This window comes from Nanorana parkeri, unplaced genomic scaffold (assembly GCF_000935625.1).
Source record: "Nanorana parkeri isolate BGI_ZX_2015 unplaced genomic scaffold, ASM93562v1 scaffold237, whole genome shotgun sequence".
In the NCBI taxonomy this organism is placed as follows: domain Eukaryota; kingdom Metazoa; phylum Chordata; class Amphibia; order Anura; family Dicroglossidae; genus Nanorana; species Nanorana parkeri.
In genome coordinates this window covers 322792-331022 of record NW_017306505.1, presented here as the reverse complement: position 1 = coordinate 331022, position 8231 = coordinate 322792, and the positions used below count along the sequence as shown (strand labels likewise).

The following is an 8231-nucleotide window of genomic DNA, read 5'->3' as shown; positions in this document are numbered from 1 at the left end:
TTTTTTTCCCCCCCCACGCCCCCCCCCCCCCCACTTGGGTTTTTTTTTAAAATTCCAAAAACAATTGTCTGATGGATGAAAACCATCGGCGATCCTTGTAACCTTTTCCGTGTGACCGATGAGATATAAAATGGGTGAAACGTATATTTCTGCGTACTGCGGCTGTACCGGGGGTCGGCTTCCGTCAAATTTGCAACCCTGCCCTCCGCAAACGGCTCTATTTTCACATCCGACGGGTCAATCAAGGTGAACAAAATGGCGCCGCTTTTCTAAACTGCAATCCAACTCCGTCTTTGCAGCAGACTCTTTTTTTCCCCTCTCTCTCCCCTTCTTGCTATTTTGGTTGCCTGTGGCAGGGAGGAAGTTGTGCTATCTCTGTGCCTCCGATGGCTCCTATCAAAGGATTTTGCCGCATAGAGCATCCATAATTATCCCGCCGTCTGCAATTTGCAAAGAGCTGACAGGCTAATCCCCCCGCCGAGGCGCAGGTGAGCGGCGTGCGATACGGAGGTGAATGGGTTACCGACGTGTTATTTGTTCTGGTGGGTTTTTTTTTTTTTTTAATGTCTCCGACAAATCCCCATCCAGCGGATAGCAGGAGGAAATCTGGACTGTCAATTGCTTTTTCGGAAACAATTCAGCAGTTGTGTCTAGACAGAGCTCAGATAGAGCGCTCGTCCCCCCTCCCCCACCCCATCTCCCTCTGCGTGCCGTCTCACTGTGCCGCGTGTCTGCTAATTACCCTGAAATTGTTCGCCCAAAACCCCCCACAGAGCAACTACTTTTTGTGCAAATCTAGGTCATTTGACTGACATGTGTTCCTCTCTCGCCAGCCGGCTCGCTGTGCGCCTTGCGGAATATGTCGGTTGGCGTTACATCCATCCGCTCGCTTACATAACCGGCTCTAAAGTTACACACGTATGGGGGGGGGGAGGGGGGGAGGATCACTTGTAAAGGGCCCAGTGCAAGCCTGCGTGACTTTTCTATGGGGTGATGTGCTGCGCATCGGAGAGAGTCCATTATACATGTGAACAAGAGGATCTAAGGGGCTGGAATGGCAGTGATCTCTAGCACTCTCCTGCAACGTGACTTTAGGCTACAGTCAAATCTGTCTACAGTCTCTGACCATCTCCTGTAGTATGTCCTCATTCTCTGACCATCTCCTGTACCATGTCTGCAGTCTCTGATCATCTCCTGTACTATGTCTGCAGTCTCTGACCATCTCCTGTAGCATGCCTGCAGTCTCTGACCATCTCCTGTAGTATGTCTGCAGTCTCTGTTCATCTCCTTTAGCAAGTCTGCAGTCTCTGACCATCTCCTGTAGCATGTCTGCAGTCTCTGATCATCTCCAGTACTATGTCTGCAGTCCCTGACCATCTCCAGTACTATGTCTGCAGTCTCTGTCCATCTCATGTAGTATGTCTGCAGTCTCTGATCATCTCCTGTACTATGTCTGCAGTCCCTGACCATCTCTTGTAGCATGTCTGCAGTCTCTGACCATCTCCTGTAGCATGTCTACAGTCTCTGACCATCTCCTGTAGCATGTCTGCAGTCTCTGATCATCTCCAGTACTATGTCTGCAGTCCCTGACCATCTCCAGTACTATGTCTGCAGTCCCTGACCATCTCCAGTACTATGTCTGCAGTCTCTGTCCATCTCCTGTAGTATGTCTGCAGTCTCTGACCATCTCCTGTAGTGTATCTGCAGTCTCTGTCCATCTCCTGTAGTATGTCTGCAGTCTCTGTCCATCTCCTGTAGTATGTCTGCAGTCTCTGTCCATCTCCTGTAGTATGTCTGCAGTCTCTGTCCATCTCCTGTAGTATGTCTGCAGTCTCTGATCATCTCCTGTATTTGTGAGCGATAACATGTGAGGTGGTTTAAGTGCGCCCCGTACTTACATTTAATTCTTTGGAATGATTCCGAGGCGTGCTGCAAACAAAAGGCCGTTTTAAGAACAAATGGTCAGTAACAAGTAAATGTTCCACTCTCAGCAACTCAACTTAGAAAAAAAAACCTACAAAAGAAATGAAGACCCCCAAATGTTGCCATCCCATTTTTTTTTTTTTTAGAGTGAAGCCTTGCAGAAAATGGTTTTGTTGCTACGGACTGCAGTTAAAAGTGACCGCTGACCTCAAATCAACCACAAAATAGAAGGAAAGACAAAAAAGTCCCTAAAAATAAGAGCAAAAAAAAGAAAAAGGGAGCAGAGGGATTGATTGGCCAAAGAGCTAGCAATTTTAGGTACAGTTTCCCTAATCCTTCTCTAGGGCAGCTTATAATTCACTGACACTAGATGCCCTATACCCAGTACCATCCCTATTTTGAGGCAGCCTTAGGTGCTGAGGTGGTTTAGGTTGAGGAGGCACCTCATTGGGTCATGGGGGGACACACACACCTGCTGCCTCCTTTCCGGCCAAAGCGTCCCATGTTGCTAAGAGGCTATTAGTAAGGGGTCTGGCTTAACCAAGAGCCCCCTTATTTTCTTAAACCTGCTGGCCATAGTTCAACTGTAGGACAAAAAAAATCTCCTGCAAATCTGCACAGGTATTCCCCAGGACCACAGATCTCCAACCCATGGTAGTGGTGAACCCGCACCTCATGCCTCTTGTCAATTAGTGATGTGATGATGTCTGACCGTTCTCTAATGTCTATGGTGGGCTTTAGGATTTTATTAAATACTGTGATAGGATAAAAGATGCATCCAGACATCTCCCAGATTACAGGTACATAACAACTTACCGTCTACTGACAGAGCTGAAACACGCAGCTTCACGTCACCAAGGATGAGGAAGAGATGCATAAAAGGTCAGCCTGGGGATAATAAGGGAATAAGGAATTAATGAACAATAAGCGCTCATAAAAAACAGGGTCAAGCAAAACAAATATAAAAGTAGATTGGGGATTAAAGTGCAGACAATAAATTATATATTGGCGTAAGGAAACCCTCCACCTGGTGGTGAGCGCCGGGAACTGCAACGGAGCTAAAAGTTTGGTAGAAGTTCCAGAAGTTTGCAGTGTGTACAGTGTGATGACACGCGAAGGGCTCCGCTATGTACCAAGTGTATCTACAAACAACTGTAACATTTTGGATGTTCCTATCACTTTTAGTTCCAGGAAAAACAGAGTGAGTCTTTTTTCCCAGCGGTGACACCAATATAAACCTTAAAGGGGTTTAACCCTTTCCCTGCTCCAGCCACATCCAAAAAAAAGGTTGGCTGTGGAAAAGCACTTTATACTGCTGATCATTTATGGTGTGCATTCAAAACAGACTTGAGGATATTTCAACACAGAACAAGTCACAAAGCAGGCACCCCATACACTCCTCAAAACTTTTATATGCCCAAGGAGAAGAAAGGTGTTCCCTAGCAATGCGTTCTGGCCAATCCTGGACTTCGTTGTTGCCAAGAATGTCTGGTTCATCTGTTCCCATAAATACCCTCCCAAATCAATGCAGAAGTATCAGGATGCCTGCCAACCACAGACACACATTCATGTTCAAATAAAACCATATTACACACTGCAAACAGAATGGCACACTGTCGACCTTAGAATGGTCCACCTTCCACCTTAGAATGGTAAATTGTCTACCCTAGAATAGTCCACCTTATACCTTAGAATGGCCCACTGTCCACCTTAGAATAGTCCACCTTATACCTTAGAATGGTCCACTGTCCACCCTAGAATAGTCCACCTTATACCTTAGAATGGTCCACTGTCCACCTTAGAATGGTCCACCTTATACCTTAGAATGGTCCACTGTCCACCTTAGAATGGTTCACTGTTCACCTTAGAATGGTTCACTGTCCACCTTAGAATGGTTCACTGTTCACCTTAGAATGTTTCACTGTTCACGTTAGAATGGTTCACTGTTCACCTTAGAATGGTGCACTGTCCACCTTAGAATGGTCCACCTGCTACCTTAGAATGGCCCACCTTAGAATGGCACACATACCACCTTAGAATGGTCCACATTCCATCTTAGAATGGTGCACCTTCTACCTTAGAATGGCCCACCTTAAAATGGTCCACCTTAGAATGGTCCACATTCCATCTTAGAATGGCCCACTAGCCACCTTAGAATGGTCCACCTTCTCCCTTAGAATGGCCCACTAGCCACCTTAGAATGGTCCACCTTCTCCCTTAGAATGGCCCACTAGCCACCTTAGAATGACCCACATTCCATCTTAGAATGGTTCATCTTCTACCTTAGAATGGCCCACCTTAGAAAAGCCCATCTGTACTAGCCCCACCTTTATTTTGATGGGACTGCTCAATCTCTCCAGCAAAGATGGTGAGACTCAGGCAGCTGGGGGAACGGTCTCATCATGTCATCTGTCATCCCATGGTACCAATGGTAAATATCTGATACGGGTTACATTCTTTGATTGGAAATTATGCTCCTTCATGTCTGGGACAATGAGAAGGGTCAGCAAGGGAATGTCCTGCTGCAACTCCAACTTCCTGTTTCCTTCCTCTGAATATTACTATTTGTAAATATTTTATACCAGCAGAGATTTTCCACCAAGCCGGGAGACTTTTTTGCCACCTCATTCTAAAGACTCATTTTGTGATTTGTGAGGTGCAGATAAGGGGTCTCAGGGGGCACAATGGAAGGAACCCTATATTTTTGCCCCTTCTTCAGAGAACTATGTAACATGTAGGAGACCTCGGGCCGCTTTGTTTTTCAGGTTTCTTTTTTTGGGCGGGGGACCCCATGCTGTTTGAGGTAAGAACAGGTCAAGTTCATTGTTTCGTGTCAGGAATTCTGGTAGAGATAATCCCTAATAAACACTACAAGCCTACCATTTCCCCCGTACTTTGAGGGTGACCCCAGACATGCGTTGCCTCCTGGGGCAATTTGCGTGGAATAGAATAGACCCGGCCTGAGGCATCAATAAGCATCCTCCTGGGAAGGCTGCCGCACGTCGTTATTATTATCTTCGCCGCCCGCGGTGGCCCACAGGACCCGTCCCGGAGACGGTTAAGCCGGTAGATTGACAGCGACGAGCAGCTGTGAGCAAATTCACAAACTGCAAGAGAAGCAAACGCACCACAAACACACACGCGCTCCCGAGAGAGGCGATGAGGCCGCACTTCTTCATCATGGTCCATTAACCCCCTTCTCCCCGACACCAAACACTCTGGACTCCCAGATGGGCTCAGAATTTAGAGAAGAAGCCTGCCAACATCTGGAGGCTCCTCAGGATTCTCTGGTCCAATAGCAGGAAAAAACAAGTGAAATTCTGGTTTACAAAAAGAAATCCTCCCATCTGCTTACACTGCAGAGGATGCAGAACATTCTATTACAGATCCTCACCTGCTTCTGTTATGGAGATATTAGGGAAGCCATGCCAGGGCCCATGCTGAAAAGTGGGCGGCTCTGCCTGTTACAGGCTCAGTGTAATGAGAAGCAATGCACCCCTTCATGAATTACCAGCTGTTGCTGTAATGTTAATCTTCAGTCTATAGATTTCTCAGCAGTGCCTTTTGCTGCCACTAGATGTCCTCAGCCAGCATCATTTTATCCACTTCCTCTGAGCACAGGTTGACCTGGACCCGCCCCCAGCCTGTGACTGGACATTGATAAGAGAAGCAGCGCACTGATTAACTCATCTATCTGCCCTCTCATTCTATCAGCAACCGATTGGCTCCTTGTGCTGCTTTTTCCTCTCACACTCCAGCTCTGCTGTACAGGGACTGCAAGAGGCTGATGCCCGGTCATAGTTACGTGATTGCATTTAAAATGACATATAATGAGCTGCGTCACTTTTATATCTTCCGCTCACGGGCATACAATGTCATCACATGGGATAGATTGGTTCGGTGCTCCCAGCTCAGGTCTGGATGCGGCTTGTCGGTGACGGAAAGTTGGAGGCTTCAGGCTGAGCTGCAGCAACTGGCAGCGGAGGAATTCACCTTGTCTGGGGATGGGGAGCTCCGGCGGTATTATGTGTCCGTCCGTGGAGCGGATTACACTGCAGTTTGGGAACGCTGCCCAGGTCAGAGTAACCTTCCTATAAATCACTCTCACTGATCCAGAGACGTCCTAATGTTTTCTACAGCAATTTCCCAACTTATTTATCTTCCTCACTGTCAGCGTGGCCAACTGCAACACTCCTGTGAGCTCTGTGGGCACCGGGGAGCACTTACAGGGTGTGAGAAGAGCATTGCCTGAAACCGCGCTGGGGAGGGGGAGCCGCCATAGTCACAGGTCCTCATTCCTAATAATATTTCCTCGTGGAACTGTTAGAGGTACGAGGGCCGAGAAAGTGTTTTGGAGGTTTCATATGTGGCCAGCGGAAATTTGTAGGGATGTACCGATACCGATACTAGTGTTGGTACCGATACCGAGTATTTGGGCGACTACTCGTACCTGCCCAAATGCTCCAATACCTTCCCCGATACTGGAACTTCCGGTCCGAGGAAGGGGAACATGGAGCCAGCTTCCAAAGCGATCAGGAAGCTGGGCGGAGAGTAATGACCAGCCTCCCGGCTTCCTGATTGGCCGGGAAGCCAGCCGAACAGCCCGCTTCTTGCTGATTGGCTGGAAAGCTGGCTTTCTAGCCAATCAGCATCGAGCCGGCTTCCCGGCCATTCAGGAAGCTGGGAGGAGGGTCATTACTCGCCACCTGGCTTCCCGATTGGCCGGGAGGCCGGCTTCATGCTGATTGGCTGCGAAGCCTGTTTCCCGTCCAAGCACATTCAAGACAGCCAGACAACATGAAGCCGACTTGTTATGGAAATTCACTTGGTTCAGCGCACAAATCCATGTCGCATTAAGCTGCGCCAAACGCAAAGAATTTCCCCCGTTGTACTACGCTCCTTTATGCAAGGACTGGAAGTATCTCCCTTCTATAGAGTCATGTAGAGTCAGGAGACAGATGTTGCTTGCTCGATAATCCCATGCTAAGAGACCTGAGCGCAGGTATGTTTATTGTTTATACCTGCCCAACAGGAAGTGATGTCAGACAGGAAGGGGTGTCTCAAACAGCGAGACAGGAAGTGATGCTGAACAGGAGTCAGCTAACAAATCACATGTAGTAACAATCAATGACCACCGGAGTGACTTTATCCAGCGTGGCTCAGTGAGCAATGCCACATAACGTTACTAGGATTCTCATGCGCGCTCATTCACAGGGACAACGTTATATCATCTCAGGCGTGTTGATCAGGCACCCCAGTTAGAACAAACGCACGTTCCTTTCATATACTGCGTTCAAGACAAATGTATCCACGCAAGCCAATAAATCCATGCATTGCACGGGGGGCCCCAGCCGGCGTCCATACATTCGCCAAGAACACACTGCTCCGCTGCGCATAAGAAATCTCCTCCAATGGATTAATCCCCCAGCGTCTATTTACTGAGACACTGAGAGACTAATGACAAAACATTACAATACACTAAAAACACATCCTAATAAAATTTCCACAACAGACTTCTTGGGCAATCACATTGCCCGGGAAGCCAGCTCCATGCCAGCTGAAGCACTGGTATCGGCGCATCCCTAGAAATGTGTTGTAACTAGTGGCCTCCTTTAAAAAGGTCTTCTTCAAAGTGGGGATCCAGCCCATAGATAGAGAGAGAGGGAGATAGAAATATTTTGGATAGGGTTAAAAGTTCTGCCAGGCCCTAAGGAGACACTGTTACTTGCTCTTACCTACCTATAGGTGAGCTCGGTGACCTCACTTTTCTCTAGTGCAGGTTTGCAGTGAAGCTTAGTCAGCTCTCCGCCCCCAGCCTGTGATTGGCCAATGAAAGAACAATGCTACATGAATGAGTCCTCCCTCTACTCTCTCCTCCTGTCAGCATGCTCCTTGTCAGCTCATGGGCTTGCAGCAGGGCCTTATTGGCTTCTAGTATGATCCCCTGTGGATGGAATCATTTCTACTTTGAAGGGAAATACATGAGGCTGATTCCATTGCCTGAACTAACTGCATTCAATGATTTGTTATGTTCTATTCCAGTGAGTACAGCAGCTGAAGTTGATTTGTTATTTATGAAATGGTAGGGTGCGGAAATGCACCCCCAACACTCCGAATCTGCCCTAAATAAAGACATCAGCTCAGCTCACAAAGATGAGTATCTTTACATCCGGTCATGTGACTGTCATTTTTACATCTCATTGGACTCTATGGAAGCTAACTGTCACTTTTTATTGAAGAGAAGCATCTGCACCCCCTCGCTTTACATTGTGAGCTGAGCCTACGGTGTGCTCTTATATCTGCATGGG

The 8231-nt window shown here is 47.7% G+C and overlaps 1 long non-coding RNA gene across 1 annotated transcript in view; it reads right to left on the bottom strand.

Annotated features, from left to right (window-relative positions):
* The window catches only part of LOC108786994, an 18891-nt gene that overhangs the window by 9808 nt on the left and 852 nt on the right, over nt 1–8231 (bottom strand). The window contains exon 2 of the long non-coding RNA XR_001941236.1: nt 2396–2405. This is a non-coding gene — a long non-coding RNA (uncharacterized LOC108786994). The remainder of the gene's footprint in view (nt 1–2395; nt 2406–8231) is intronic.